Source organism: Hylobates moloch, unplaced genomic scaffold (genome assembly GCF_009828535.3).
Source record: "Hylobates moloch isolate HMO894 unplaced genomic scaffold, HMol_V3 SCAFFOLD_11, whole genome shotgun sequence".
Lineage (NCBI taxonomy): Eukaryota > Metazoa > Chordata > Mammalia > Primates > Hylobatidae > Hylobates > Hylobates moloch.
In genome coordinates, this window is record NW_026652286.1 from 67,530,957 (window position 1) to 67,541,866 (window position 10,910).

The 10,910-nt window shown below is 43.1% G+C and overlaps 1 pseudogene; it reads left to right on the forward strand.

Moving 5' to 3' along the window:
- The first annotated feature begins 372 nt into the window (after positions 1-372).
- Positions 373-1,468, forward strand: LOC116476188 (hsc70-interacting protein-like; annotated as a pseudogene).
- The last annotated feature ends 9,442 nt before the right edge of the window (positions 1,469-10,910 follow it).

Below are 10,910 nucleotides of genomic sequence, written 5' to 3' on the forward strand. Positions count from 1 at the left end.
TATGTGTAGTTGGTCCTTGAACAAAATGTCATCATGCAGGGCATGACTGTACTGATGTACTTCAGCCACAGAAAACAAGTAGCCTGAGCCTGTGTTAAGGCTTCTGGCTTGCTGTTTACTTATTTAACTGATGTCTGTTGCCTGCAGTAGTAAGAGACTCCCAGCAATCAAACTGCTGTTTAGTGAATCAGTCAAAAGAAGACTTGATCTTGTGTTTTTCTTTCTTTGTATCTCTCAAACACAATTTTGCAATACCAAACCCCTTTAAAAATAGTTAGAGCTAGCTGCCCCCTTCTGTGCAGTCACGATGAGCCAGCGCCTGCGACTGGAACCAGGCCGCAGCCCCTCAGCTTCACCCACCACCTCCCCACCATGGACCTCTGCAAAGTGAACGAGCTTCGGGCCTTTGTGAAAATGTGTAAGTAGGATCCGAGCGTTCTGCACACTGAGGAAATGCACTTCCTGAGGGAGTGGGTGGAGAGCATGGGGGGTAAAGTACCATCTGCTACTCAGAAAGCTAAATCAGAAGAAAATACCAAGGAATAAAAACCTGATAGCAAGAAGGTGGAGGAAGACTTAAAGGCAGATGAAACATCAAGTGAGGAAAGTGATCTAGAAATTGATAATGAAAGTGTGATTGAACCAGACAATGATGCCCCTCAAGAAATGGGAGATGAAATGCAGAGATAACAGAGGAGATGATGGATTAGGCAAATGATAAGAAAGTGGCTGCTGTTGAAGCCCTAAATGATGGTGAACTGCAGAAAGCCATTGACTTACTCACAGATGCCATCAAGCTGAATCTTCACTTGGCCATTTTGTATGCCAAGAGGGCCAGTGTCTTTGTCAAATTGCAGAAGCCAAATGCTGCCATCTGAGACTGTGACAGAGCCATTGAAATAAATCCTGATTCAGCTCAGACTTGCAAATGGCAAGGGAAAGCACACAGACTTCTAGGCCACTGGGAAGAAGCAGCCCATGATCTTACCCTTGCCTGTAAATTGGATTATGATGAAGATGCTAGTGCAATCCTGAAAGAAGTTCAACCTGGGGCACAGAAAACTGCAGAACATCAGAGACAGTATGAGCAAAAATGTGAAGAACAAGAGATCAAAGAAAGAATAGAATGAGTTAAGAAGGCTGGAGAAGAGCATGAGACAGCCCAGAGCAAGGAATAAGCCAGAGACAGTCAGGAGCTTAGTATGGGACTTTTCCTGGGGGAATGCCTGGTAATTTTCCTGGAAGAATGCCTGGAATGGGAGGGGGCATACCTGGAATGGCCAGAATGCCTGGACTCAATAAAATTCTTAGTGATCCAGAGGTTTTTGCAGCCGTGTAGGGTCCAGAAGTTATGCAGGCCTTCTAGGATGTGGCGCAGAACCCAGCAAATATGTCAAAATACCAGGGCAACCCAAAGGTTATGAATCTTATCAGTAAATTGTCAGCCAAATTTGGAGGTCAAGTGTAATGCCCTTCTGATAAGTAAAGCCCTTGCTGAAGGAAAAGCAACCTAGATCACCTTACGGATGTCACAATAATACCAACCAGTGACCTCATCAAGAGAGCTGGGGTGCTTTGAAGATAATCCCTACCCCTCTCCCCCAAATGCAGCTGAAGCATTTTACAGTGGTTTGCCATTAGAGTATTCATTCAGATGTTTTCCTACTAGGAATTACAAACTTTAAACACTTTCTAAACCTTAAAAGTATTTTAAACAAATTTAAAGGGTCTGTTAATTCTTATGTTTTTCTTTACTAATCATTTTGGATTTTTTTAATTTGAATTATTGGGCAGGGAAGATACTTATGTATCCAAGATTATTGCTCTAATTTGAGTGAAAAAAGTTTATTACTGCGAGGCAAATGTAACTCATTTGAGGATAAAGTTTGTGTTGGATATGTGGTTCCTGAAGCATTTTGACTTGTCTTTTTAAATGCTTTATCTTTTTCTTTAAAGATTTATTTCAATAAAACTAATTGGGACCACCAGTATTTCAGTAGGACCTGGGTAGGGACTGGAAGTTCTTGGCAGGGCAGCAGCAATCTTGCTGTGTTTTATATAATACGCATCTTTGGGCAGGTTGCCCTTAAATCTTACATTGTGGTGAAGGGATGCTTTTTCTGTAATGCTGCAGTAGAGTCGGAGTACTTAGTTCTGTTCTTGTCCAGTATATCTAATAAATGTTCCATATTATCTCCACATAGGGAAAATAAGGGAGTACTTTTCTTTTTATACTTCTATGCTTAAAATTCTCTTTCCTAGTCAAAAAATGCCCAACTCTGTGTTTACTTTCTGCTTGTTACATTTTTCTCCCTTACTTTTCTTGGGCTGAAGACGGGCTTTTTCCACCAGCATCATCACTGCTATCATAATTATACAAGTATATTTAATGCTGATTTTAGTATGTAATATGTATGGTAATTGTAGGGTAGTACCCACAACAACTGTAGTTTCTTACTTGGCCATGAGAATGCTTACTTAAGTGCCAGACTTCCACTCTGGCAAAATCTTGTCATATCAAAAGACATTGGAAACAGGGATTCCCTTTGGTGTTTGGTCTTCTACTTAGAAAATACCTATTGCAATTAGAGTCTATCCTGTAGTATTCATCTTTGTATTTTGAAGATAATATGGTTTGAATTAAATTGATATACACAGAGGGGAACCAATTTTGTTTTATCCAACGTGAATTATAAATGAGATAATCCGCAGTTATTCATTGTGGAGTTGTTGAGACTGTGGAAGACTCATTGTTTTGTATTCAGCTCTTCCTTAAATAGTGGAACCATACCCCCACCTCTGCTTGCTTTCTTTCTCTCCCCTCCAATGATAAAGAAAATGATAAGTTAAAAAATTAGTTATAGCTACTAAAAATTAGGACTAGAGAGTAATTCCAGGCTCTTTTTGCTTTAAATTTCTCCTAGCTTAACTCACATATAACAATAGTATTATGCTTTTATATTATAGCTCTTCCCAGTTTTCAAACTACATTTGAAATCCTCATGACATGAAAATGAAACGATTAAACTAAAAAAATTTGAACGATTAAACTAAAAAATTATTCACATTTTATTGAAAGGACACAATTTTTTAGCTCCAGTTGCTGCATTTAAGGAGAACATTTGATGCCCAGCAAAGAAAAAGGCTCCTGAGAAATGGGGCAGCGCCCAGAAGTCTGGACTTCTTCCACTGTGGCTGCAGCCAACACTTGTGGTGAGGTTATTTGTAAGCATTCTGTAGGAGGCATTTTTCAATAACATTATACGTTCATTCAGTAAATACACATGAAGCACCTCTTTTAATCCAGGCGTTCACTGGGCAAAACACTAAAGACATCTCCAAGATTCTCTTTTAATGCATGATGTTCTCTGTGCAATTGCAAACAGAAACTGAACTAGCCAGAGCAATTGAAATTTTTGCAGTTGAAAGTATCATCATGGCTAAGACAAGAAGTCTTTGAGCAATCCAGAGACTGAAACTATCTGTAGTAGCAGATCTACCATGACTCAGAGAAGTTCTCTGTGCTGTAGACTGACATGTACAAAAATGGGATCTGGCCTGGAGAAGGTGACCCAGAAATGGGATATTGAGAGGCAAGAGTTCCAACCTGGACATGCACAACCCTAGCCACTTGCATAATCAATTACAGGGGAGCCTTATTTCTAAGGCTTGGTACTAGGTATGTTTGTGCACTGTATGTAGATAGTTGTATGTTTCAATAATGATAGCTAGCGTTGAATCAGCTAAGCACTATGGAAATACCATCATATTTAATATTCACAAAACCCCTATGAAGTATTTACTATTATTATTTCCATTTTAGAGAACAGGAAACTGTGACTTAAGTAGGTAAATAACTGGCCCAAGGAGGTGCAATTGCAGAGCTGACACTCAGCCCAGACCTCAGTGCCTCCCAGGCTTATGCTCTGCACCACCATGCAGATTGCCAACTCAGACTTAACAAACCAACCGAAATTGATTTCTTAATATGTGTTTTTTTTTCTGCCCAATTAATCCTTTTGCATTTCTCATAATATCCTGAATTAAAAGAGCCCTTTTAGACATTATTCAGGAAAATTTACTGACAGGATGGACCAACAACTATACAAATCAACAGACAGCTAGAGTTACCATCCCAGGGCCAAGATGGACAGCAGACAATGTAAACAGTGCCCCTTTCAGAACAATTCTGAACAAACGTGTTTCATCACTTTCACGTGTATTTAGTCCTCCCAAGACTTTATGAGGTTGACGTTACTATCGCCAATGTGACAGCCAAGTAGGCTGAGGCTCAGAAAATAAATTCCAATGCTGGTAAATGGTGGCACTTGGTTGATAATTCAAGTCTTTACCTCTAGAGTGGCTCCCTTTGCACATAGTGAATAACAGATGCCTGTCATTTACGTGTGTTACATATGGAGAGAAAGTCCCCAAACACATAAATGTGCAGCAAGCCAGGTAGGCTTTCTTTTTGTTTCCTTTAAAACTTGGAGATGAATATTGGGGCGTCTCCTGAATCTGAGCATGAATGAAGCTTTGGAAGAGATAAGTTTGGGGCTAAATTGGGGCACAGCTGGGTTAGTGCTCACTGAGACTTGGATATTTGTGCTTGGGCTGGTTATATAATCTTGGTAAACGCTGTACCATACTGGGTATGGGTATTGGAGCCTAAGAATTATAGGTGTCTTATTTTTCACAATTCAAAAATATACGTCTTGGGGCGGCTAACTCTTCACCTGGGGGCTTTTCCTACAGTGTGTTTGTCCATGGCTCTGTGCAGTCTAGAGCTTGTCCTGAGGCCTCACTTGACAGATTTACTTATTCAGTCAACCAATTTGTCACCACATATTGGCTGAACACCTACTTCAAGCAGTATAAGTAGACACCAGACCCCATTTGCCTAAGCTAGAGTCCTGGCTTGGCTACTTCCTGTGCAAATTGAGTAAGTTTCTTAAACTCTCTGTGCCTCAGTCTCCACATTTGTAAAATGGAGATAATAATAGATTCTACCTTGTGAACTGGTTTGAAAACTACATGAGTTATTGGGGAAGTGTTCAGAATTAAAAGAGCGCATTTAGACATTATTCAGAACACTATTTGTGTTGTGGGAACTGTTTGAGTGCTTGCTATCTCTGCTGCTGCGTGACAGGCTTTGTGTAACACAGGGAAGTACAACACAGTGTACCTGCCTCCAGGGAGCTGAGCTGCGGAGCTAACACAATGTAAATACTATCATACAAGTGTCAAATCAATGCATATCCTAAGACAGGAACAACAGAGTATTGTAGAGGGGATACTGAATTCGATGGGTTCTTTTTGTATATGTGTGTAAGAGAGACAAGATCTTGCTCTGTCACCCAGGCTGAAGTGCAGTGGCTCAATCATAGCTCACTGCAACTTCAAACTCCTGGGCTCAAGAAATCCTCCCACCTCAGCCTCCCGAGTAAGCAGGAATACAGGCATGTGCTACCATGCCTGGCTTCTGTTGTTTTTTCTAGAGACAAGGTCTTACTTTGTTGCCCAGGCTGGTCTCAAACTCCTGGGCTCAAGTGATCCTCCCACCTCGGCCTCCCAAAGTGCTGGGATTACAGGCATGAGCCACTGCACCAGGCCATCTGTTTCTTTCTCTATAATGTATTTTTCATAACTGTTCTGCTATTCTCTTGCAGTTTCCATGATGCCATTTTCTGAAACACAGCTTTGTAGATGTTTAGAAAAAGCCAGTGGTCTCCCAGTCCAAGTCCCTTAATTTATAACTAAGGTAGTTGAGGCCCAGAGAGGTAGAGTGAATTGTCCAAGGTCATAGAGCTTCCGATGGTAGAACTGACTCTCAGACTACTGCCCCTTTCCACTATTCTAAACAGCTTTTTAACATGCAGAATTTCTAATGTGTAGAGCCTCAGAGTTCACCTTAATAGCCATCTTCAACTGGGATATGATGTTAAAGGGAGACAGACCCTTAAAATCTGTGGAACATCCACAGTCCTCATTTTGATTCAGAGGTTTACTCAGCACCCTAGGGGAAGCCATTTTCAAGACTTCTAAGGACAGAATAGACCCTGGAAGAGAAGAAGCCATTGTGTATAGGAACCCCAGCCTCGAAGGCATGTAGAACAACCTAGTGGTTACAAAGGCCTGGTGTAAAGGAAAGAACAAACTTTTTTCTTCTACTATATTCTCACTCACAGCACTCAATACTTCATTTCTGACCTACTAGAAGTGTGGGTTTTTCCCCCCATACGTCAAGTTTCTGCCCAACACCAGCTGGATGTCCTACAACTTAATTTAATTCTGACACTACCTGGAGTTAGCATCAGATCCCACAGCTTAAGGGCTCAGTCCCCCAAGACTGAATTGCCCCCAATTTACATGCTGATCACAAGTCCAGACCTCCAGTACTTGTGACCAAGCAGTTGTAAATTGGAGGTTCCCACAACCCCTTCCCCAGGTTCAATCATTTGCTAAAATGGCTCACAGAACTCAGGAAAGTGCTTGACCTACATCTACTGGTTCATTATAAAGGATATTGCAAAGGACACAGATAAAGAGCCAGATGGAAGAGATGCATAGGGCAAGTTATAGGGGAAGGGGCGTGGAGTTTTCAAGTCCTCTTGGGGCACATCGTCCTCTGTGTGTTCAGCAACCCAGATGCTCTCCAAACTCCATAGCTGAGGAATTTTTATGGAGGCTTCATCACATAGACAAGATATATTATTAACTTAATCTCCAGCTCCTCTCACCTCCCCAGAGGATGGGGGATGGGGGTTGAAATTTCCAGGCTTCTGATCGTGACTTGGTCTTTCAGGTGACCAGCCCCCCATCCAGAAACCCACCAAGAGTTGCCTCATTAGAACTAAAGATGCTCCCAGCCAGGTGTAGTGGCTCACGCCTGTAATTTCAGTGCTTTGGGAGGCCAAGGGAGGATCATTTGAGCCCAGGAATTCGAGACCAGCCTGGGCAACATAGCAAGACCCCATGTCTACAAAAAGAAAATAACTAAAGATGCTCCTATCATCCAGGAAATTCAAAGGGATAGAAGCTCTCAGGAGCCAGGGTCAAAGGCCAAATATGAGGAAAAAAAGGTATACCTGGCACCCCTATCTCTCAGGAAATTATAAACGCTTTGGGAGCTCTGTGTCAGGAACCAGGGTTAGAGCCCAAATATATATTTGTTATTACATCACAATGTCACAACTGGGCACCCATGAGTTTTAATTGCTCAATTAGCTATTAGTACCCACTATGGCTCAAGTACTTGGCTAGGCATTGGGAATACCAAAGTAAATGAGGTAGTCATAGCTCTGTTGCAGAGAAGTGGTTCTCAACATGGAGCAGTTTTGGCTCCCAAGGGCCATTTGGCAATGTCTGGATACATTTTTGATTGTCTTGACTTGGGATGAGGTTGCTACAGGGATGTTGCTGAACATCCTATAACACATAGGACAGCCCCGACAACAAAGAACTATCTGGCCTTAAATGTCAACAGTGTTGAGGTTGAGAAACCTTATTATTGAGCATGAGGTCTATGACAATTAAACACATAGTTAAAATGAAGTCTGAACAGTGTGTGGTGGAGGAAGTTCAAGACACTGTCTGAATCTATAATAAGAGAACTCAGTCTAGGAATTAGGGCAGGTCTCAGAGTAGAGGATGTTTGAACTGAATCCTCAAGGATGAGTGGGTGTTAGTAACACAAGGAAATCAGGGCTAAAGATCAAGACAACAGGAATGTACAAATGCTTGAAGGACAAACAGAACTCTTGCAAGGAATCAAGAGATTTTTAGTATGTCTGGAGCAGAAGTGGTGGACACAAAAGATAAGACATAGAAGTTTTTGTAAGATGTTTAGTTAGTATGCAAAGGTGTCTACCAGACACATGCCCTGTTCTCGTGCTGGTGAGTCTTCTGAACCAACAAAATATCACTGTCCTTGAGGAGGTGCTAGCCTAGACAAGTGAAGGATCTTGGCTTTAAGGGCAATGAGAAGCCAGGGAAAGGCTTTTATCTAGGAGATGACAGAGTAACATCAACATTTTGGAAAGCATGCAGAGGATGCATTTGAGGGTAGCAAGAGCAAAGGCAGGAGGACGAGTTGGAGTTGTTACCACAATCCAGGTAACAGATGAAGATGGCTGAATTAGGAAAGACATATGGATGTGAAGGAAAGACAGCTTCCAGAGACATGCAGTATACACATGTGTATGTGCATAGTAAGTAGTTGTTATTACATTAAAATTCAAGAATGTAACTATTCATTTCCAGACTTTATGGCCACCCCACATTTAGAAAGTAGATCATTGACAAGATTTGTTAATGAGCACTGACAATATTGACATCCCTTCTTCGTTCTATTTTCCGGCCCCAACTGTTTGCATGGGCTGGGAAAGCTACTTGAGACCTCTGACCATGGCTGAGGTTCTAAAAGACCTGAAGTTCATGTTCCCCTTTCCCATCCCCCTCACCCCTGCCCTGGATATTCCATGGAAAAGAGGAGAAGGCTCCGTGTTCCTGAACGCTGTATGCTTCCTCCTGAAGTCTGGGCTCTTCCTCTCCTCCAGGCATCTCTTCTGCCATGATCCAGCACAGGCGTACTCATTTAAAGAGGCCTTTCCTGCTGTCAGGGGCCAGACACATAGAGGTTTGGAGAATATGATCACTCACTGGCAGATTATTGTTTTCTGGTCCCTTTATTTCAACAATGATGACTGATGGCATTATAGAAATCAGTCCTGGTGTGAGTTTCCTATTGCTGCCACATCAAATGACCACAAACTTAGTAGCTTAAAATACCATGCATTTATTCCCTTGCAGTTCTGGAGGTCAGAAGTATAAAATCAAGGTGTCAGCAGGGCTGCCTTCCTTCTGGATGCTCTAGGGGAGAGCCCATTGCATTGACTTTTTCAACTTCTCGAGGCTATGGCCTCTGCCTCCACCATGACATCTCTGTTTTCCTCGGCTTCCGTTGGCACATCACCTTCTCTGGCTCTGATCCTCCTGCCTCCTTCTTATAATGATCCTTGTGATTATGTTGAGCCATGGGCTTAACCTAGCATAAGCTCCCCATCTCAAGGTTCTCAATTACATCTGCAAAGTTCCCTTTGCCATATAAAGTAACATATTCACAGATTCCAGGGATTAGGACATAGATATCATGATTTAGCCTATCACAGGTCCCACACAGCTTGCTATATGGTTGTCCGTTGTGGTGAGCACCACCCCCAACCCTTGCAGGTGGGCGAGCCCTATTGGTTCCTCTGAAAAGGCCAATCCCACCTCTCCACAGTCGCTCCCTGCATGGGCTCTCAGGAATGGATCTTTTGGTTCCCACTAGCCTGACCAAGTGTTTTCAAAAGGATGCTCTGAGTCAGGGTGACGAAATGACGGACTTCTTGGCTCAGATCCACATTTGCCCCCAAGATTCTATACCTGTGTGTTGAGTTGGGGTGTACACTCCACCTTCCACTCATCTATTCCAGATTATGGAAGAGGCTGGGATCTAGTATGTCTTCATATGTTTTTTAAAAAAAGCCTCTGGCTTAAAATGATCAGTTATCCTTTTTTTTAAAAAGGTGCCATTGTTGCCATGGTGACCAGAGGCTAGCGAAAGAGATCTCACCTCTTTCCCATTTCCCACCTATCTGTGCATTTTCTTTGCAAATTACATTGCATTCATTTATGCATATCTCAGGGGTACTCTCCTACCTCAGGAAAATCCTCTTTCTACTTTCTATTTGTAGATATCTGTATGGCCAGCAAATCTAGCTCCCAGGAGTGACAGGGCACAGGTCGGCACATCTTGACCTGCCTCCTCCAGGCAAATAGAGAAGGAATCAGCTGATGTGCTCTCAATGAATAAATAAGCATCTTGCAGCCCTGTGTCTGCATGCTGTGGGTGTTAATGCCTGTATAGAGGAGGGACAGAGGGAGAAAGCAAGGGAGGACAGAACTGATGCAGATCCCAGAGAGAAACAGAAGCCACAGAATCCACTTGTCAGACTGTCTCTTCTGCACTCCTCCTTTCAAGAAGACACACCAACTTCCCATGATCACATATTCCCTTCCCCTGACCACACATGGCCCGGGCCCACTGAAGGCCCAGGAGGCTGGACGCAAGGCAGTGAGGTGGAATACAAGATCTAGGAAGGAATGATCTGATTTTGTGTACTAGCTGTGTGACCTCAAGCAGAGCAATCTTCCAATCACAGCTGCCCCATCTGCCAACCGGGAGCAAGATCTCCACCCCACCTGCTTAGTGAGACTGTGGTGAGGGTCCTATCAAATCCTCAGTGTGAAGGTGCTTTCTGAATTCTGTGGGGCGGTAAACAAGCTGTGGCTGCTGCTACTGGAGACAGTGGCAATACTAAGAGTCACCTGCATATGTGGAGTTCTCTCCATGTGCCAGGCACTGGTGCTTTACATGCATTGTCTCATTTAACCTATTTGAAGCAGGTACAATTGGAGCCCCCTTCTTTTATTAGCTGAAGCAACCATGGCCAAGGTCATGGGGTTAGTAAATGGCAGAGCCAGAAGCCATGCTCCAAACTTGGTCTGCAGAGACCCCTGAAATGTGGAGGGCAAACAAACCTAAGACATTGCCCAAAGAATATTTCCACATAGACCAAAATAGAAGCTGAAACTAATGACTCTGGTAAGACTGAACTGGGGGGAGGGATACACTCTAGTTCCAGGCAGACATGGGGGTTAATACAGCAAAGGGCCATGCAATGCAGGAATTCAGGGCTCTGGACTCAGCCTATTGACTAGAGTTGGAGGGCAGCCTAGCAGGAAAAGGGTCACCACGTATCAGAGGGTGTTGCTGGACTAAGGGCTGGGCCATGGTGGAGCACAGGTGTTCAAGCCTAGGGCAAGGATGCAAGGTCTGGATCCTGCTTAGCCCTGACAATGGTGCG